The 23376-nt window shown below is 40.3% G+C and overlaps 1 protein-coding gene across 5 annotated transcripts in view; it reads right to left on the bottom strand.

Annotated features, from left to right (window-relative positions):
• BICRAL (BICRA like chromatin remodeling complex associated protein) overlaps positions 1–23376 on the bottom strand; it is a 49366-nt gene that overhangs the window by 24541 nt on the left and 1449 nt on the right. For 3 of the 5 annotated variants that reach the window (XR_011327453.1, XR_011327454.1, XM_069800236.1), the window contains exon 1: positions 14643–15019. The exons of 1 other annotated variant lie outside the window; for it this stretch is intronic. The gene's annotated coding sequence lies outside the window, so the exon portion shown is untranslated. One more of the 5 variants, XM_069800238.1, reaches the window with a different exon arrangement.

The raw sequence follows: 23376 nt of genomic DNA, 5'->3' as shown, positions 1-23376 counted from the left end.
TAACTCTCAGAATGTCACCTGAGACTGCACCTTCTCCCTTTTTCCTGTCAGTAACTCTCAGGACTATTTAATCTTCCCTCAGTCTCTCTGTAAAGATCCCATCTAATCCACCAGTTCAAATATCAACTGATGCTAGCATCCCCTAAACCTCTTGGTACTCTGGCTTCCATTTAGTTATCCAGTCTAATATTCACAGTGTCTTCTAATCACATCAAACTGATCACTGTGCATTCCATGCTTGTTTTTTTCTCAACTTCCCTTAAAAAGTCTGCTATCGTATTTATCACTCAAATTTGTTAATATAGTTTTGGCTTTAATTCATTTTGCGCTCTGTCTTACTTCTTGCCAAATAGAAACTTACTCTCCCTGACCAGATCCACACAAATCATTCTTCAGGTTCTCCCTTATACAGCCCTTTAGCTGAACATGCAGTTGGCTTTATTAGAAAAAATAATGATGTTTTTCCTCATTTCACAAACATGATACTAGAAAACTCTACCCAACATACTGTAAACTCCTACCAGTTTACAACAAACACTAAAACTCCAAGAAAAAGCTACATTTTTGTTAAACGCCAAGAATCACAACCAGTCTCCTCCAGAAGTGCATCTTCCTAATAACAAACTTTAACAACATTCTTGTCATCACTAGCAGAATACACATGAAATATTATGTGACCTTTTTTTTAAATGCTGGTTTACCAAAGAGCTAAACTGTATAAAACCATTACCAAGTTTTTATACAGCTGATCAATGTACCATCACAGACCCATGAACCCACCTATGACACACAGCTCTTGCTACAGTGAAAAGTTGTTCTGATCAGCATTCACAGCCTAAAGGGCTACATTCTCCTGCACCTTGAAAACTGCAAATATAAAGCACAGCCAGATCACTACCATCTCAATATCCTCACAAATGATGGCTAGATAATACTACACAAACATGATGCCACATGGTAGTGCCTTTGCGACATACCACAGGACCAACACACAATTTAAACAGCACACACAGGGGTGGGTATGCGTGCTCAATATTTTTGCCTGTCTTCACTGGCAAGTGCTCCAGCCACACCACCCAAGTCACAGAAGGCAAAGGCAGGGACTGGGAGAATGAAGAACCACCCACCACAGGAGAAGATCAGGTTTGAGACCATCCAAGGAACCTGAAGGTGCACAAGTCTATGGGACCTGATGAGATGCATCCACGGGTCCCAAGGGAACTGGTGGATGAAGTGGCTAAGCGATTATCCATCATGTTTGAGAAGTCACGGCAGTCAGAGAAGTTCCCACTGACTGGAAAAGGGGAAACATAGGCCCCATTTTTAAAAAGGGAAAAAAGGAAGACCCAGGGAACTACAGGCCAGTCAGTCTCACCTCTGTGCCTGGCAAGATCATGGAGCAGATCCTCCTGGAAACTATGCTAAGGCACATGGAAAACAAGGAGCTGACTGGTGACAGCCAACACAGCTTCACTAAGGGCAAATCGGGCCTGACAAATTTGGTGGCCTTCTACAACAGGCTTAAAGCATTGGTGGATAAGGGAAGAGCAACTGATGTCATCTCCCTGGACTTCTCCAAAGCATTTGACACTGTCCCACACGACATCCTTGCCTCTAAATTGGAGAGACATGGATTTGATGGATGGACCACTCAGTGGATAAGGAATTGGCTGGATGGTCACACTCAAAGAGTTGCCATCAACAGCTCGATGTCCAAGTGGAGAGCAGTGATGAGTGGCATTCCTCAGGGGTCGGTATTGGGACCGGCGCTGTTCAACATCTTTGTCAGTGACACAGACAGTGGGATTGACTGCACCCTCAGCAAGTCTGCCAACGACACCAAGCTGTGTGGTGCAGTCGACATGCTGGAGGGAAGAGATGTCATCCAGAGGGACCATGACAGGCTTGAAAGGTGGGCCTGTGCAAACATCATGAAGTTCAACAAGGCCAAGTCCTGCACATGGGTTGGGGCAATCCCAAGCACAAATACAGGCTAGGTGATGAGTGGATTGAGAGCAGCCCTGCAGAGAAGGACTTGGGGGTGTTGGTTGACAAGAAGCTCAACATGACCCAGCAATGTGTGCTTGCAGCCCAGAAAGCCAACTGTATCCTGGGCTGCACCAAAAGAAGTGTGACCAGCAGGTTGAGGGAGGTGATTCTCTCCCTCTACTCCACTCTCGTGAGATCCCACCTGGAGTACTGCGTTCAGCTCTGGGGCCATCAACATAAGAAGGACATGGACCTGTTGGATCAAGTCCAGAGGAGGGCCACAAAGTTGATCAGAGGGCTGGAGTACCTCTCTTATGAAGACAGGCTGGGAGAGTTGGGGTTGTTCAGCCTGGAGGAGAGAAGGCTCCAGTGTGACCTTACAGCAGCCTTCCAGTACCTAAAGGGGGCCTACAAGAAAGCCGGAGGGACTTTTTACAAGGGCATGTAGTGATAGAAGGATTAATGGCTTTAAACTGAAAGAGGGTAGATTTAGATTAGATGTAAGGAAGAAAAGTTCTTCACTGTGAGGATGGTGAGGCACTGGGACAGGTTGCCCAGAGAGGTTGTGGATGCCCCATCCCTGGAATTGTTCAAGGCCAGGTCGGATGGGACTTTGAGCAACCTGGTCTAACGGAATGTCTCCCTGCCCATGGCAGGGGATTTGGAATCAGACGATCTTTAAGGCCCCTTCCAATCCAAACTATTCTATGATTCTATGAGGTCTGTGAAAGAACAATCAAGATCATAACCAAGCCACAAACCTACCTATTTAGACTAAATTCTGTTCCTATTTCGCCACACATACCCAAGATCTACACAACCACATAACTGCAGGTTTAAATCTTTTTAACTGACGCAGATTTGCAATGAGGATTAGTGTCCTGTTAACTTCAGGACAGCAACATAGGAGATGCACAATCAGACCAACTCCTTGCACACCCAAAAGCAATTACCCATTCAGTCTACTTAGAAAAGAGGGCAACTTTAGCAACACATGACCTTGACAGAGATGATCATTTAAAAGTGTGTTAATATAAGCAAGCCTATCCTGTGAAATTTTCCTAACACGCTTTTTACAGCACAAATAGTAGAAGAGTTTGCTGCTTTTCTTGCCAACTATCTTTTCAGATTTTCTATACACAAGTTATACAAATTCTGTCCTCACCACTTGTTAACATACAGTGGGCCAACCAATGACTGATGTATGAAATGGGCAAAAACTGTATTAAGTCAAGACAGTTTGAAAATAAAACTCGACACAATGAGTGGAATTAGAGGATTAGAGTTACATAGCCTAGACTAGTGGTCTCTGAAGTGGGATGCGTGCAAGACAATCCACTCGGGTGCAGGAATAAAATACTAGAACTTCAGTACACATATACATATATTAGGGGTGCATGCTCAAGAAACTTTTACCAATAGGGGTGTGTGATCAAAAACATCTGGAGACCACTGGCCTAGACTCTTAAAGATTGACTCACTTCTCTATTTGGATCAGTTGACAGAGGCTTCAGCCCATGGGCAAGGGGTGTGGATGGAGGCTCCAGGTGAGGCTCATCTGGGCAACTGAGGTGCACCAGTGCACCCAGGGCCCTGACAAGAGCCCATGCTAGAGACAACTGGGGGAAAATACACATTAGAAAGATTCACACAAGCTGCTGGAGAGGTGTTACAATGCAGCCTAATAAATATCTAGTTATCATCAATACTGTTCTACAGTGCCTTTTTTAAAAAAAAAAATAAAAACACAAAAAAACCTGTTTATCATAAGTAGGCCAAACTCAGCCCTCCTGGTGCATCCAACTAATTTACAAGGGCAGTCCTTACTAATTAGTCACAACCCAGCAGAGATATTCCCTGTAACTTACTATTAGCAAAGCCTCTACTGTTTTATTTCACACTGCTACTACTGCACTGGTGAACCTAGCATATACTTCAACTTGGGTCATATGTACTTGTGGAAGCAGCACTGCCTATCCCTTTTGGGAAATAACCAGAGTGCCCTTTATTGCACGCTCCCAAACAGAATATAAGAAAAGTTGAAAGTAATAAAACTGACGAGGAAATCCCAGTTATGCAGGCCAGTCCTCTGGGGGACTGTTACTACTTGGCCTTAAAGCATCTGCCTCCCTTTCGACGCTCTCACCTACTACAGAGCAAAGACCAACAAAAGAGGAAGACAGCAGTCCTGCGCCCCTCTCATCCACTTTCCTGAGTCAGCTCAAGGCTTTGAACAGTCGCCTGGAACAGAAAATTCATCTGACAAAATAGATTGATCTGTTTCAACTTGGGATTAGCTTCTTGATTTGGTTCTGGCCTGCCACAGGGCTACAAGAGTGCTAGCGCCAGCACAAGAGAGGGAATATGAGGGAGCTGAGTAGGTGAGTACAGCAGAAGGCAGCGGTGCTTCAGCCAGCTTAAAGCAATTGTCAGACTGTAGCCACACACATACAGTTAATCCAGCCACCACTTTCACATCAGCTGCAGTGCAGGCAGGTTGATGGAAGTGATTATTCCCCTCTACTCAGCATTTGTGAACTCCCACCTGAAACTATGTCTGGTTTTGCCACGCACACCCCTCCCCTGCCTCCTTTAAAAGAAATATAGAAAAACTTTAAAGTCCAGCAGAATGCCAATAAAAGCCTGCATGCACATGACACTAAGAAAGTCTGAGGGAACTACATTTCTTCAGCCTGGACAACAGAATGCTAACCGAGGCACTACCCGCAGCCTGCCACTAGCTAAAAGGAGTACCAAGAAAAGCACAGCCAGCCTCTTCTTATCAATAAGCAGCAAGACATGAGGCAACAGCCAAAACATGGAACACAAAGTCCCAACCAGATATAAGGAAAAAAGCAGTTCACAAATAAGAATGCTCAAGCAAGAGGGTGGAATCACCCTCTTTTGAAATTTTCAAAACTCAAATGGCCCTGACTGACCTGTCCTAACTTTGAAGCTAGTTCTGCCTACAGCAGGGGGCAGGGCCAGATAACCTCCAGTGGTCCTTACCACCCTAAATTTTTCATCACCATGCTAGACAATCCACAGTATCACGCAACACATGCAGGGTCTACAAGCTGCAGAGTCATTAAAACTCGATTTGTCCAGAAACAGCCCAACCATTCATACATGCTTCATATACTGCACATGGGTTTTGTAACTTAAAAAAATGGGAGTATTCAAAACCACTGTAAATACTGGATTTTAAATTCACTTAAATTATATTCAAGCTTTTAACCCAGCAGGCAGCTAAACACCACAGAGCCGTTCGCTCACTCTCCCCCCTATAGGATGGGGAGAGAATAGGAAAGAAGGTAAAAATTGTGGGTTGAGATAAAGACAGTTTAATAGCACAGAGAAGGAAGGGAAAATGATGATAAAAGAATATACAAAACAAGTGATGCACAATGCAATTGCTCACCACCTGCTGACCAATGCTCAGCCAGTTCCAGAGCAGTGGGCCACCATCCCTTGGCCAACTCCCCCCAGTTTTATTGTTCAGCATGACGGCACATGGTATGGAATAGCCCTTTGGCCAGGTTGGGTCAGCTGTCCTGGCTGTGTCCCCTCCCAACTTCTTGTGCCCCTCCAGCCGCCTCGCTGGCAGGACAGTATGAGAAGCTGAAAAGTCCCTGACTTAGTGTAAGCACTGCTCAGCAACAACTAAAATGTCAGTGTGTTACCAACATTATTCTCATCCTACATACAAAACACAGTACTGTAGCAGCTACTAGGAGGAAAATCAACTCTATCCCAGCCAAAACTAGGACACTTGTCACAAAAGAATTGCTTTCCTTTCTCAAAGTCATTTATAATTTCATACAACCTTAATGCATAGCTTCAGATACAAAGCAGTAAAATATTATTTTCACGTTCTGTAAAAAGCCCAAGATAGCGTCTAGTTTAGAAAAGCAACATTTAGAGCAGTAATTCCCCAAAGTGCAACACGATCAACATCAAAACTTGGTAAGCCAGAAGTAAACAAATTTATCTGCAAAACTGTTGTAAAAATCTACAGACTCATAAATTCTGAGAGTGAGCACTGACCTTTGGAAATCAATGCTTTAAAGCAAGGAAATGGTTGCTCTAGTTAGAGCTTCATAGCGGGAGATAATCAAACTTGCATACAGTAACATACGTAGGACCTGAAGCAGCTACTGTTTGAGTTACAAGATATGCGCACTAATCCTCACAAGTTCAATAAGACTTGGTACACATCCGGTCAGCAGGAACTCTAATGACACCTGTCATGCTTTATAACAGCTCTGAGCTATCAAATCTTCTGTACTGTTCTGTTGCTCTACAACATTCTCCAGAATTTTAATCTACAATCCCAACATTAATAGTAACTTCACTATGGAATATCTGAAGAAATACATTGTCACTATAACAATAATTGTAACAACAAAAATAGAAGAAATCAAAGTTACTGTAATAGCCACTGTAGTAAATGGTATTGTAGCGAACTGAGTGTTCATCAAATTTATGACATTTTTATCCCTCATATCCTTTTTGAATACAGATGTAAGATAACTTTATTAGCCCAATACAAGCATCCATTCCTTGTTAAATTACATCAAAGGATCACAGCAGCGTTAAGTGATTCCACACTGACTGCAGAGGCAAAACGCCCAGAGTTGAAGTCCTTCCCTCACACAAATTTCCACCACGACTTCCATTAATTTTCACAGTGCTAATATTTCGCTCAGTGTGCTTCTGAACTGGGGGAAAAAAAAAAAAGATGCCATTTTAGCACATATTAGGTAATGCATATCATTTAAGCAGTATGAGCTTCAGGTTGCTAAGGTGCTGTAACTACTGCCTTACTGACACTGTCAGTTACCTCTGGTTCCTAATAAACAGGCAGCCTTGGATTCATTGAAGGAAACTTACTCACACAAGAACAACCAGACAGACTTCCTTTGCATTCTCTGCAACACATGAGTATAAGAAAGGAGTATAAACCCAAACACTTATTACTATATATTTTATTCTTAAATTTCGAGTCCATGCTACTTTTGAACAATCTAGTATCTTGCAAACTGGACAACTTCAGATTCTTGTAACTAACCAAGCATGTGTTTTATAATCAAGAGCTGCTCACCACATCAAGCCCTTTATTTTCAAGAAACTGATTTTTGCACAGATGGAATACAAAACACAAACTTTAAGAGGTATTTGCGCTTCCCCCCTCATTACTGTAAAAAATGATGCGCAGCAGAATAATGACACAGTATTCAATAGAAAAGAGGTAAATATTGAGAAACTTGATGGCAAATTAAAATCTCACTCTCAATTTTACTCAGGCAAAAATACAGAAGGCATAATTATCAAAAAGTTGTCATTTCAGGACAACAGGAGAAAGGAAGCAAAATTAATTTTTAAAATGTACTTTGTAAAACACAAGGATTTAACTACTCACTTGTAAATGATGCTGTGCTTATACTCTACAATATGTAATTATTCCTTACAGATATTTTGTCTTCCAGAGTAATCAACAAAAAGCAACTACTATACTGTTGCAAAATCTACCAGGAATTGTGCTCTAAAAAAGAGCTACCTAAGAAATTTGGGATTCTAACCTAGTAACACAGTACAATACACAAGTGTGAACTTTATATATATAGGAAAACATGTTTTACTTCCAAGATTTTAAATCTGAGTAGTACTTTTAAGATGAACTAACAATGTTTGAAATTAGCTGTGGAACTGAATTTAATCATCAGTATTTCAAAGACATCTGTACGCAACAGAGTACAAGAAGAAATTTGTAACTTTAAATATTCAGAAGAATGATGCAAAACCTCTCTACAAAAAAATACTCCAAAATATGGATACTATTCAGGAGTCAGATAAATAGCAACAAGAAAAGAAACACAAAAGCGTGACATCTCATGAACTGCTAGGTGCGACATTATGCATCTTCATGGTTTCTAAGATCTGGTGGGACATGAACACCTAAGAGGACAGGCAGGGTCTTTACACGGTTATGAGGTACCAGCCCCACATACAGAAGGGCAAATAAAAACCACACACTAAAGCACAGACAACCCACAACAGGTTGTTTACCCAACTCTTAAATTTTATTTCCATTTAGTATACCATTAAAAAAAAAAAAATCTTGATTTGAGTTTGGCAAATGTGGTAACTTACCAAGCTTCCAAAACCTAGTGATATTTTAATATATTAAGAAAAAAATGGAAATCTGCAGTTCAATTGTTAACAGTATGTATGATACTAAAGGTTAATCCAGCTACAGTCAAGCAACCGAGTACATGTGTGAACCCCCAGTGCAGCTGTCTAAAATCTGGTTTCCCTCAGACACACATGTTCAGCATCAGATCTCTTAATTTATTCAATTTTTTCCTACTGCATCCAGAGCTGCTCTTGGCAACACCAAAATCTTGACAAGACTTTCATCTGGAAACAGATGTTTTAAACCACATAGAGAAAATCCAGAGTAACTTGCAGCCGGGAGGTCAGGATGCTTACCTACCCCACAGGATTCACCAGGTTGAACACTCAGCTCAGCCCATTTCCCCAGCAGTGACTATCCTCATCACTATGCTACGGCCTATTTTGGGCTCAGTCTTCTAAGCTGCTCCATGGCATACACAATTCTTCAGGAATTTCAATATTCATAAAATATTTTGAAAGGTCCTAGTTTCATACCAAAAGAGGAAAAGAAGGAGGCATAACCTCAACAGTTCCTTATAAACTGCTCAAAGGAAGTTAGATGCTCTTAAGTATTTCTAGAAACTACTGTATGCAATAACGCAGGCTATTAGCATACGTTATTTGTGCAATGCAATACTCAAGAAACATCGAGTCAGTTGTTTTTACCTTGTTCCTACTAGAGAATACCTGTGTATAATACTTCTCATTTTGTGCATATCATTTTCAAAGATTCTGAAAAAACACTTACGCAGTCCCAGAATGTAACTTCCTTATGAACTGATCATTTCTCAATTAATTTATAAACCAATGTGCAATTAATATCTTTTCATTGCCACTCTAGTCCATACTAGTTTAGGAAAAAAAAAAAACAAAACTGGTTACCTTGCCACAGGCATGGTTCACACAAGTTAACATGGTTTTATGTATGGGAAATCAACTGAAATTTGAATATGATGAATTGACAGATGTGCAACTAATTCAATAGTGCAGTCCATATCAACACCCCCCAAAACCAGACTGAAAATCCTCCACACTGCCAACCTTGTCCCTGTTGAAGCCAATGCCTTGCTGAAGCCAATGGAGATTTTGCCATCTATTTCAGTAGGGCCAAGATTATTTTCTGTAGTTGACACATCTCAATAAATTCAAGCTTCAACACCAGATCTTGAAATTCCACACTCAGATCAAGTTCACAGTAAAACTACTACTGCAAGTTCCACTTGAGACATAAGACGGCATAAGATCAGCCCTTACAAAAATGATCAGTCTCTTGCAATGAAGTTAAAACTTCCTCCCTGGACTCCTCTCTCTTCACTTCACCACCTTTTCTTAATACCTTCAGTGAAAGAAAGGCTATTGTATTAAGTTTTGACAGCAACGTGCCCACTTTCTTTTCCTTTTGGTAAGCATTCCGTTACTCAAATTAACATCAGAAATAGCTCTGGAACATTTTAAAACGAGTGCAAGAAAATAAAAGTAATAAAAAAACTTGATAGTCTATTTGCACTAGTTGATCATGTTTTTATTTTGTTTAAAACTGCAGCAATTCTCAAATAAAGCAAAAATAATACAGACATGGTAGTTCAGGGGCAAATGAACATTCAAAAATAAAGATACACGTATTCATTTAACTACATGATGATCCTGAAAAAACATCAGTTCAGGTCAGTGTTCATGCATTTATATTCGTGCAACAAAGACTTTACCAATACTGCTTATTCCAACTTTCAAACTAGAACAGTTGCAGGTCACAATGAATATTAGAACAGTTTATTACTTGCTGCTTTTCCTCTACTGCAAGAAAGCAAAATATGCTTGTTTTTGTAGACAATCCCCATGTCTATGCTGGACCAGGTAGGTCACCATAGAAAAACCTTTCAAGCACAGATGCAGCTTATTCCAGCAGAACTACTAGAAGAAATTATGCCAACTCTCTGAACAGAATGAACTACATTATCAAAGAGCCTCTTATGTCTGGACTGTATCTGTTACTTACGACAGCACTCTCACTGCCCCATCTACACTAAAAAGCACCAGCCATTACACTTAACCACAAGCCTAATGCAGCACGAAAATGCACAATCATTGACTATTAGAGCCACATTATAAAACACAACTGCAGTTATGCAGATACAACTTGTCTGGAACCGAAGTGGAAGTATACCAGCAAAACTCTGAAAATACAGCTAGAGTACAATGAACACCCAAGTAGCACCCCAACGCATCCATGCCTGCAAAGCTCTTCAACTACAGACTTAACCTCTGTTGCAAAACTTTATGGATACAGAAAGGGACCTTGGAGGAAATTGGAAATGCAGCTTATACTAGCAGGATTTTGGGGTTTTTTTCTCTCAGTACAACTAAACTAAATATATAAACTCTCCTGCAAAAGGACACATGGCGGGGGGGGGGGGGGGGGGGACGGACACGGGACGGAGACGGACAGGAACTAAGGGGACATCTCCGTCAAGGGCACAACTACGTAGCACTGACCTTACCTGAGGCCACACATATACTGAGAGTATTATCAACTCAAGAATACAGGTGTAATATACAAGGTAAGTGCTCGAAGTATGAACAAAGTAAGAACACACTTAAAATACATGAGTATCATACTAGCGAATAAGCCAAGGTGGACCAATGAAAGCACAACTGGACTAGTGTATTGACATGGTGAGCTTCTGCACTCCTCCATCAATGTATACAAGCTATGCAAAATACAAAGTACTCCTTGCAACAACAAGAAAAAACTTTAAAGCTCAGACACGGCCAAAGAAATACATCTAAAAAGAAGAGACCTAGTATATTTAAATACTATCTGCCAAAGATCTCAACTAAAGATGAGAATACACTTTGCTTTAATGCAAGGAGGTCAGAGTATAAAGTATATGTAGTCATTTCGCATTATGCCCTGAGAGTATATAAACTGGCCATTTTATCCTATTTTTGTCATTTCTTCATTATTTTCACAAATTAGTGAAAAAAATCCACACAGAACCTGCCAGACATTAGTGCATAATAGAGAAATTTTATTGTATAAAAATACACTACCGCTAAAATAAAATCAGTATCTTGATCCCAAGACTACTGTTAACAAAAATAAAAAATAATCATTTCAAGAAAGAGTGGATTTCATGTAGTAATAAGATCTCTGAAATATGTGAATACTGTACTCCACACTCAACAGATTTTCAAACAAAGTTTTAGCAGGTCTATTGTTTAAAAAGCTAAAATGTTAACAAGGTTGTCCCCATGAAAGCCTTTAGAAAAAGACAGTTTATATTCAGGCAATTTTTTTAGTATATTCCAAGCAATAAAAATGTGTATTTCACAAGAAATGTCATTTAAAAGCCTTCAACACCAACAGGCAAAGAATTTCAAAAGTCTTAAAATTAACCCCAAATTTAAAAAAATCTCCCAATTCCTTCAGGAACAAGCAAGAGGCATGGGAAGCCCTCCTCTGATCTGTCAAAAAGCGTAAAATGAAGAACTAAACAAGCATTCCACACTCCTTAGTGGGCGCAGCATGAGCTGGTCTGGCAGCATACTTGCTGTTCCTGAATACAGATGTTGGCATTAAACTCAACCCTCTCGAACATTGATCAGATTACACAGAAATGTACCAAAAAAAAAAAGTTCTGATCAAAAAATAGGAGACCATTTTCAACACTCTCCCTAAAAAACAGTACCAAAAGAAAACTTTAAAAGCATATTAAAGTGGAGCCGCTAAATTTGGAAAAAGCACTACTTCCCAAGACATAAAGGATAAAAACTTTAAAAGACGTTAGTCCCTCCCTCAAAAAAATTACCAAGAGAGTAACAGCAAGAAAATGAGTTATCTACCCACCCACCAAAAAGTCACTTGCCCTTGTATTTTTGCAAGCACTTTTAAAGGTATTGAAGGCTCTTCAGTGAAGACTACTTTGCCCTATGTGCTACACTAGAGCATTTTTTAAAGGTGGATTTCTTTTTTAATGACATGTATTTTTTGATCATTCAACAGATGATGTTCTTTCAAAACTTTTTTTGTCCTACACTCTGAATGCATCTCATGTCAAGAAATACGTAGTTTAGAGACATGAAAAAAATGCTCTGAAGTGATGTTTAAAGGCTTTAATCTGGGAGCACAGGCCCCTCCGAACCAAGCCACCTTAATACCTCACAAGACCGTGACCCAGACTACACAGGAGATGGGGGAAGCCTGAGAAGGCAGCAATTCAGAGCAACAACTCTGACGGGGCCCTTCCCGAAAAGGCCCATGCCGAAAGCAATCCACCCTTTTTACTCCCTTTCACACACAGAGCCAAGAATCCTTCACCTCTCTCCCCAAACCACACAGAGAAGAAACTCCTTGAGGAAAGAAGGGGGGGGGGGGGGGGGAAGCAAGCAGCTTCTGGGATTTCGGGGAGAGGATCTCAAGGCCCGAGAGAGTAACGTCTTCCGAGACAGAAAGAGAAATGGCCCGAGCAGGGCGCGACGGCAACGCCCCATACGGCGCGACGACAGCAGAAAGGACCTTAAAATGGCGCCCGTGGGGGAGGAGAGTCGGAGTGAAACTGCGCAACAAACGCTGGCAGGAAGCCAGGCAGCGCCATCTTCCCCGCGCTCTCCCACTCCCACTCGCACCGAGAGCTGCACCGCAAAGGCTGGTCGCCGAGCCCGGGCACAGCCAGAGCTGCCTCCGGAGGACCTCTCCCTTCTCCTTCAAATCCTGTTTCGTTCCGTACTGCCGAGCCCCGAGGAGGAGGGAGCGGGGAACAGAAAATCGGGGAAAAGCAAAGGCCTCCACCTCTCTCTCCTTCCCCCAGTGGTAATTTAGTAACAGTTCTAAGTAAATATAAACGTGCCCTCTATACGTCGTTTGATTTGGGACGGTTTTTAACAGTACTACATCTGCTTTCTACCAGAATCTGTAAGTGAATTTTGCAATTAATAGCAAAACCAAATTATAACAAGTATTGAAGCGCCCCATAAACCAATAAATGTGAACTGTAAGGAGTTCAGAAAATCCCCTCCACAAACAACAACTGTTTTAAGCCACAAGTAAAAACTACTTAGAAAAACATTGTTTCTTTTACGGAAAATAATCCCAGCAGCACAAAGGATCAGATTCACATCCACTCTACAACAAAGCCAAACGGGTTACTCCAGAAAGAGACGGTTTATTGTTAGGTTTTAAAAAGAGGCGTTACAGTTAAATATTCTCTCCCCAAACGGAAAAAAAAAATATATACAGCAGAAAACTTGGTCCCGAAAAGGAGAAAAAAGCGCATTAGCCCAAACCTACCGCCTGAGCATTTCGCGCACCCACAAAAAGCAGCACCGTTTCCATTCCTTGGTTAAAAGCAGGAGGCACAGAGCAATTCAGAGGAAATTGCAAATAAAGAACCAAACAAATCAAATCAAATCTAGTGGCGACAGCAAAAACGAGGAAACCAGTGAAAAATAAATCCCCAAAAGGCACAAATCTGAGACACAAGCTCAAAGAAATGACAAGATTAGGGTGGTGGCGAGTGGACGGGGTAAAGGAAAAAATCAAGCCAGGAGTGAAAATGGAAAAAAGAAAAGAAAAATCCTTCCCAGCTCCACAGCCAGGAGAGAGACGAAGTGTCTCCATTTTCCCAACGAGGAGGAAGAAAGAGTGTTTCACAGACCACAGAGCTTTAGAGAAAAGCAAAGAAACGAGGGGGGAAAAAAAAGAGGGAGGAGATTTGAAAAGATTATTTTTCTTTCTCCCTCACACACTCTCTCTATCCCCCTCTCTCCCTCTCACTCTCTCTCTCACACTCACACACACACACACACACTCTCCCTCCTCTCCTCTTTCCATCCCTCTCTTGATGGCCATCAAGGGGGCGGAAAAAAAAAAAAAAAAGACAACAACAACAACTAATTTTAAACCGGCTCAATCAATGAGTCATTAAAAGAGATTTTTCTTCCCTCCTCTCCTGAATTTGCATGGCATCAGCAAGAAAAAAAAACCCACCCCAAACCTCTCCCCTCTCTGCAGCTATCAGCCTGGACCTGAAACCTTATCTCTCCCTTCTACCCCCTCGCCTTTATTTTAAGAAACAACTTTTTTTTTAAGTGCCCTCAGCAGCCACCGCCACCAGCCTCGCGGAAAAAAAAAAATATATATATAGTTCATTTCCATGTGAATCCACATCTGCCCAAACAACAGCCACCCACAAAATATCCCTCTTCTTCCTCCTCGTCTCCCCTCTCGCTCGCTCTCTCTCTAGATATATATTTATATACATAGCCCCAGAGCCAATAGCTCTCTGGGCTGAAACCTAATATCCTGGTTTTGGCAACTCCTGGTTGTTAATTTGCTCCTCTTTCTTTTCTGTCTGTCTGGAGATAGATTTCCCCCCTCTCTTTTCCCTCCCCGAAGGAAGGGAGGAAGGAGGTTGTGTGTTTTTTTTTTCCTTGAAATTTTTATCACAAAATTATAATACACTCAAAGGGAAACTCACCGTCATGAAAAAGCAGTGCCTTGTCAACGGGGTTTCTTCGCCATCACATCAGGGGCTGGCAGTGTAAGAGAGAGAGAGGGAGAGCGAGAGAGCGAGGGAGGGAGGGGGGAGAGAGAGAGCGCGCGAGCGAGGGAGAGAGCGAGAGAGGGGGAAAGAGAAAGCGAGCGAGAGAGGAGAGCACGGCACCGCGCCGCGCTGCACCGCACCGCGCCGTACCGTGCCGTACCGCACCGCACCGCGCCGTACCGCACCGCGCCGCGCCGGCGGGGCCCGGCCGTGCCGCTCCGCCGGGAGACAATGCCGCAGACCGGCGCCCGGGCACACGCACCGCCGCCCTGACATGATGAGTCCCCAGCTCCAACGCGGTCCTCGCTTCGCGTTTTTTACAGTCAGTCCCTTTAAAAAGTTTAGCTGCCTTTTTTTTTTTTTTTTTTTTGAGAAAGCCGTAGACCTGGCAATCTAGACGTGCCTCAGCTGTTTACTTTCCGTTAAAAGTTGGGGTGTGCTTGGGGTTACAGAAAAGGAAAAAAATAAACAGGTTCTTCCCACTAAAAAGAACATCGGTTTTAACAACTTGGTTGCTCTCCCTCCTATTAAGGTTGTAAGCCACTACACGCTTGGGGGTGGGCGCAGGGGTCCCCCAGAAAAAATAAAAGCAAGGTCACCTTGAAACAAATAAGATTTGATCCTCTCACAAGTTGCAATATTTTGAATATTTTTAGAAACGTTCTTTTTCTTACCACCACCCTTGGTGGAAACAAATGACATGAATTTCAAGCTGCTTAAAAAAAGTTTGGGGTAACCTAAAAATGCTAATTTGGAGTCAAATCTTACAGCTCTGGGAGTGCATTGATACAATTCTACAATTTACTTCAGCTAAAAGCATTAATAATTTTGTTCAAGGCTTGTTGGTTACAAAAACCTAATTCAACTTAAAATACTGTATTAATCAAAAACATAATTTAAAATCCTTTATTCAGATGATTCAGAGAAGCCTAGTTCATTTAAAACAAAAACATTTTGATTGAAAACTGAGTTAGCGTCTTAGCATGTACAGATATGTATGGTAATGCTTTTAAAACAAGAAATCTCTTTAAGACCCTTTTTCTGCTCGTAATCGTAATTCCCATGGACTTGCACACAGCAAGCTTTTCTATTTTTTCCTAAGAAAAAGAAACTTTGTTAGAACTCCTTAGAGACAAGAATTTGAAGACTATTTAGTAGCGCATTCTTCTTTATTAGCTTTACAGCTCAAAAAACACTTCGAGTTTTTAGTTTTTAGATACAATTACATGAAAACAGTTATGGGCAGTGTACTAAGTAGACCTTCTCAAAAAATTTGGCCAAATTTTTTTAATGTTGAATAAAAAGTCAGCACCTCAGCATTGTTTTCAATTAGAATTGGGTTATTATTTTTTAAGTAATCAACCAATTCATGTGATAATATGGGAAACAAAGGTTAAGCCTGATTCCAAACCTTTGCCAAAGCCAAGACTCACCTGCAATTCTTGTTTATGTGCATGCCCACAGTAGAAAATTTAGGTGAAGTTTCAAATCACTCCCTAAATGGAGAGGTTGGGCCCTAGCAAACAGGCCTTAGCATGAGTCCAACAGATTCTTTATGCAGTCCAGACAAACTGAACGCAAGCATGGCACTGCCTAGTCCATCAGCCAATACATTAACTTCACTTTTCATAAATTCAGTATGGACCCGAATAGCCAACAATATGGACATAAACACCACGTATCAAAGAGCTCAGCATCCTAACTGCTCTTAGAGCCTATACTCCTGACACCAGCATTAGAAAATCAAAAAGGCCAAGCGTCAAAGTCCCTAACTTCAGCACATGCTTCAAGGGGCTGCCTACTCACCATCACTGGCTTTAGAGAACACTGCTCAAGTAAGAACTTAAGAGCTGGAGGGACACCACAAGCGTTTTTCTGATTTGGTTAACAGGAAGGAACTTTGCTTCAGAGGTTACAAGGCAGAACATCTGATCGGTATATTATTATTCTCCCAGTCCTACAGAAACCACAAATAAGAAGTAGGCATACAAAGAAGGAAGAGGAGGAAGGAGGACAAATGCTTTTTAATAATTTCCTTATGATAAGAAACATAAGGAAGCCTACCTGAATTGTCCATGATTGTACCATAATTTACACTTGCTCTCCCTGAAGGATGTTTCAAAGCAGCATTGGCAATAACTGTGCTAAGCAGGAAAAGTACAAAAAGGGAAGGAGAATGAACATCTATACAATGAAGCACCCTGTAGCAACTAGATTTCTCCAGATCTACACAAGTCAGTGAGTTTAAGAATGAAAACCTTTCACATTGCCACTGAGTGGACAAAACCAAACCAGAACACACTGTATCCTCTGCAGAAGTAAATTTCCATATATTTCTATATTTGCTTTATCTGTTCAGAATCAAAATTGGCTCAGGTAGAAATGGTTATCAAAAAAATCAAGGGTTGGCTGTAACTTTATAGGTCAGATTGAAGTACACGCTTAATGTTACCTTCAATACTAAAAAGTCTGAATACAGTCTTCAGCTGTAGTGTTCGCCCTTTCTGGTGTGCTACAGAATTTTCCAGACCACATTTGTAAAGAAATACTGCTTTTTGCTCTGAGGTACTCATGCTTTTTTAAGAGGATCACAAGGTGTTTCTGAACTGAGTGTCATTGCCCCAGGAGGTTGCCCCTCTTCTCACTGCCTTACTGCATTAACACAAAAGACCCTAACATGTCAAAGTTCTTCTACCCCAAGGTCACTTGCCCAGGGCTGTAGTCCTCAATCAGAATCCTATTCTCCAAATTACGTACAGCGTACATGCAATTGCTGTCTCTCCTTAGCTTCCTCAATCATATTAATTCATTTTCTCATTTATTTTCCTGTAGCAGCTTCAGAAGGAGTAAGGTGAAATAAGCATGAGAAGAAAGGCAAGACCAGTGTCATCAGCTGTCAAACTGTGACCATGCTATTTAACAACTACCATTCTCACAGGTGTGCAAAGACACCAAATGACACTTGGAGTGAACTGATACACATAGCCCTGAAATCAGATTGTGCAGAAGTGAAAACTAGGCTTAGATATTGAGAGGGAGAAAATAAGGGGGTACAAAACACCCTCCCTATTCATTCTGTCTCCAGGTTTCTCCTAGATCAAGTCATTTTATTATTCAGCTCATTTTTCCAGGTCTACATCACAAGCATACCAATTCTTGTGCAAACGTAAATTAGTACCCCAAAAGAAGATCACACAGCAGCACATTCATAAGAAAGAATGTAAGGACTAAGCTATTTGCATTAAAGGAATGAATTCCACAGTCATCCTCAGATTCTTGCATGAATTGTTGCTTTGTAACCTTAACTCACTGCATCATTTCTCAGGTATATTGGATGTAAAAGAATGCCATTTACTCCACTGCAGCCTTGCCTCCTCAGACTGAGTGCTTCAGCTCTATTGATGGACTTCTACCTCCCATACTTCTTTCTCTCTCCATCCCATAACATGTTTCTTGTGTCAGCTCATCACCAGACACGCCATTTACCCAGCTACATACTGCTTTGTTAATTACTAATTTAGATAAGAATAAACAACTGTAAGCTTGAAGGCACAGACATATGTAGGTCATCATTAAAAGGTACAAGCAATGCAAAGGTAGAGGTCACAACACTTGAAAAGTAGGGCACTCAAATACAGTGGCAAGAAGGGAGAAAAGGACTTTAACTTGGAATATAAATGCAACATACCACCTGAAAAATTCAGCTCAATATCCGTATCAACTGCCAAATTTTGAATAGTTGCCACAGATACTTTGATGACCCACCAGTAAAAATTTCCTAAACGTGACAAATTTCAGCTTGATACCATCCCTTACTTACACAAAACAGTACTTACAAAACCAAGGTCATAATTACATGATGTAACTCATAAAGCTGTATGACTCCAGTATCAATCATCATACCAAACACAGGACTATCTAACCAAGATGTATCTTAAGGGGTGACTGGTTGGGACATAGGTAGTAAGAGGAGGTAACAAAGAGTGAACCTCAGAACAAGAGATTCACACCAATACCAGAAGACAGACAGGTTTCTATGGCTGGAGATTATGTGAAGGCCAACAGGGCTGTTCTGTGTTGAATCCAAAGAACAGATTTTGGAGAACTGTGCTTCTCTGAGATGTGTATCTGACATACGGAAGACAATCAAGTAAAACCAGAGAATATGTGGTGACTGGGCCTCCCATTGAAACAAATGACATTGCAAAATTTTTACTGGAACAGATCAAGAATAACTATATAATGCTCCAGGTTATTTAAGTAGAGTCTCATATTCTTCAGCTTAAAGTACCTTAAAAAGGAGAATTAACTTTGAAAGATTAATAGCTCTCGCTTCCAATTTAAAATAATCTTAAGATATCCAGCCACTGAAATATATTGGAAAAAAACACCTCTGGAGACAGAACTTTACTACGGTATCTGGAGTACTACAGGATCTTCAACAACTAACACCGCCAAAATTTATAGAAGAAATTTAAGCTAAAAATGATGACAGAAATTGGGAGAAGCTTCTACAATATTCATAGTTAATCTGGTTAGCATAGATGAATGGGAAAAAAAGTTAGGCAAGTAAGGATTCAGAAAGACATAGGAATATGATAATGAGTAGATGGACACAAGGTTAAAAAAAAAATTAGTAGTAGTAATTAAAAACAGCAGCCAGGCAATAAAGCTAACAAAAGGACCATTCCTAATACCACTGAGGTGCTGTGAATGATTTAAAAAAAAAGAAAAAATCAAATAAATATTAATAGAAGGAACCTAAGCAGAAAACAGAGGCCTAAAACATGACAGGAGGCGTTACAGGGGTAACGGAAACACAGTGGAATAGTAAGTTATACCAAAAGCATTCATGTTCAGGAAAGAAACACAAACATGCTAAGCTATACTTGTAGAAGGACAAGACAAAATGGAGGAACAGAAGGGACATTATAAATAAAGTACCACCTAATGTCACAACTTAAAGAATGGCTTTACTTGGGTACTTCTGGGACCCTACTAGAAACCAGCTGGATAAGATTTAGGTATGAATAAAGATTGCTGTAAGGTAAGTCTTAATATTATCACTAGAAAGTGTACCAATATGAATGGAATTTATTGTCTCAGATTTAGACTGAAGAACAAATGCTAATAATAGGAGGAGGCAGTCCTCCTTCAAAATGATACCAGTTTAGTTAACCAATGAATATACTAGGAGACAGCTAACAGAAAATAAGTAAATTTGGATACAATGACTTCAAGTTAATTCTATTTAAATTGTTCAGAAAAATAAATGGAATATGTTTGCATTTAAGAGTCACAATTCCAGAATGGAAAACTTTGATGTACTATTGAACCTAGGCGGTCCATTGAACTGGCTAGTCTGATAACCAAACATAGTTTTCTGAAATGCCTTAAAATTTAAAAAAAAAAAAAAAAAAAAAGTCAAAGCATCTGAAGTCTAAAGTAAGGCACTGAAAAAAATCTCTTAGGAACTTCAGAACTAATAGAATAATTGCCTCAAAGGGAGAGTCCATAAGACAGCATCTGTAGCTTACATACTTGGTCTCCAGAATTTAACTAATGTCAATTAGCAAGTTAGGATTCTAAATACCAGTTAGCAGCTAGGCCTGGACCAAACCTAAGTGCTCTTCTGCTCTGAGCTTTTGTGTTCAGCGTATTTGGGCCTTGCTTTGTTAATCTTGAAGTGCCTCTTGTCATAAAATGTTATGCTTTGAAGTCTGTCCCTAGTTTTGGAGGGTAACTCATTTTCATAGAAATGAATTTGTTTCTGTACCTTTGGCATTGGGAATACTAGGTTCTCAGAAGGGACCAGCTCAGACTTGTTTCAAAACAAGTGCACCTTGACTGGTTGGAATATAATTAGTATCTTAAGCATTCCCAAGGATTACATTTCAAAGTTTTTGCATTACTCACAGCAATTAAGATGCACCAAGTAAGTTTTATAGTTTTAGCTCTCTCTAATTAGTGATTTAAAACCACACATATTTTACATTGTCTTGCCTTTCCATATGGCCAAATATATAAAGCACAACATTTTAGTCCAAACAAAAGCTTTTTTAAAAACAATCAGTATGCCAAACAATGTTAAAGGAATTTATTTTTTTCCAAGAGAACACAAGAGATACAGTGACTTGACAGTCACTTTTACTGAAGCCCCATTCCACTGTGAAAAGCATACAGTCTACAGTATCTTAAATGAATCATAATATAGCTTACATCTTTAATGCCTGATCACAGTGCCAGAGGAGTTCAAAGAGCCCTTACTAAAAGGAGCAGTAGAATACGATGGTTGCGCAAGCCACTGAAGTACCTACTTTGTAGCCAGAAGTAATTATGTTCATCTGCTCATCTCTTCTGGAGAAACTCAATCTAACAGGCAGAGATCACACGTATCAGATAAGAGCTCCGTGCAAGATGCAGGGGCCGACGCTTTTCTTGAAAACACAGCTAAAAGACAAAATAGCATTTTGTGTGCGTGATGGTGCAATGTATGTGCATTACACCCTTTGGAATAAAAAAATGTCAGTGCTGGGAATACATACCCGTGATAAGGAATAACTGTATTTACTTCCTTCCTTTGCTTCAGAGTGCAAATCTACATCTTGAGATCACGCCACAACTATGAGGCTCTTGACTTTCACAAGCTCAGGGACATCAGGTTTAAAAATCCATTATTATGAGGCCAGACACCCAGTTGCCTCTGTGGATCTTGCTGCTACTCCCCACTCTTCTTAAAATAATTATGGAATGAGACAGGACCTCAAACCTTCACCTGAACTATGCAATACATCTCACTTCAAAAGGCTATGAGTTAATGCTGTTGAGCTAGTTTAAATCAGTACAAAATATTTCAGGTAGATAGCATCCAAGAGTGATAACCATGGGATACCGATTTAAACTTGGAAGCATGCGTAATGGAGCTTATGTTTTGGAGTTTCACGGCGCTAGATCCAAGTGAGCAAGTGCAACCTGCAACTTCACATAAAACAAATGACAATGTACAGTCCAAGCAACAGCAAAAGGTCTTACTGAAATGATTACCATCTACTTTCAAACCAGAGAGGAACTAAAGCACTTCCGGGGGGGGGGGGGGAGAAGTAGGAAAAAAACTATAACACATACAGAACTATGTACCTTACTTTTATCTAGCATCCTCAAACAGCTAAACTGCTGTTGCACCTTACCAAAATGAGTCTAAGCCTGAGCTAGAAGGCTTTCATTTTATTCAGGTGGTTACCATTTAGGAAATTGTAAATCTTCTGTTCTCTATGGTTTACAATGGAGCACACTAAGCAGCCTTAAAACATAAAAGTTGCTGCCAGCCAAGTCAGGAAGAAAATTGTCAGTCTTTGTATTACCACAAGAAAATAGATACATACCAATATCATATATACCAAAACCTCAAATTGGAAGCGTGGAAAGTAATTTTGGAACATCAGGTTGAGATAGTTAGAAGAATTTTACTGCTCCCTTTTTAATTTTTTCATTATGGTCGTACACTTCACCTTCTTGTATCTGCGGTTATTTTGCTTCTAACCCACAAATCATTTGTGTGCATTAGCAAGGTGAAAAGATTCCAGTCTCTCCCAGAAGCTCCTATTCACAAGTGTATTTGGTCCTCATTAATTTAAACCTCCAATCACCTCTAGAAAAAACAATTCAGAATACCTAGCTTTCTAAGTGCTCAAATGTAATAAAAAGTAATCATTATACTGCAGCATGAAATACTTAACATTTATTTTGAGCTGTGTACACTAGCGTTTTCTTGTAATGTTTTCATACATAAAGTTGTTTTACCCACTGCAGTTCATCCTACCAGGTCACATCTGTGTAACAATACCAAGGCCATACTCCAACATACTGAAAAATAGCAAAAGCCTTTTTCTGTCCATATTCTCATGTATGGGATAACCACTTCCAGCACTTACAAGTGTACTACCTACACTCATGGGAGCGTAAGGCAGAAAAGCCTGCTATGTAAAGTGAAACTTACACATCTTTCTTATGAAACAAGATAGAAATAAGGCTGGGGTTTTTTTTCTTACAGCGAATTAATTGCACCATATTCCTGCCTAATGTAACATTACTGCAATTACTGCAGGAGTGGATTTGACTATTTATTAGCAAAAATGCCCAAGACTTACTAAATGCATCACTTAAACGCATTGGTAGAAAAAAAAAAGTGACAATATTTCAAGACATCCTTCCTTCTTCATGATTGAACATTCTCCCTTTCTACAAGGTTAAGTGGTTTTAATTTTTTAAGACTCAAAATCTATTTTTTTTCAAAAACAAAATTCTGGACACATTAACATTGCAGTGTTGTGACAGTTAAGAGCTGTAATGCATTAACCATGATATTACTCATCCTGCTGTCCCCCATCCAACCTGTTCCAAGGTACTACTGTTATACAACAATCCCTTGAAATCCCCTGGTTTTATATTGTAACAATGATAAGGAAAGAATATTCTCTATTTTAGTGCAAGTCCTTTATGCGTTACAAGGATTAAAGGCATTTCACTACCTTTCTTCTGTCATCCCAACTAGGCTGACACTATTACCTTCAAGTTTCAGGTACTCCCTGCCCTCTAACGATGTTGTATCACATCTAACACAGAAGTTAAGCCATATTTCTCAGGAAGCAGGAGACAATGGCTACTTTCA

This window comes from Haliaeetus albicilla, chromosome 13, assembly GCF_947461875.1.
Source record: "Haliaeetus albicilla chromosome 13, bHalAlb1.1, whole genome shotgun sequence".
Taxonomy (NCBI): domain Eukaryota; kingdom Metazoa; phylum Chordata; class Aves; order Accipitriformes; family Accipitridae; genus Haliaeetus; species Haliaeetus albicilla.
This window is presented reverse-complemented; position numbering and strand designations above follow the sequence as displayed.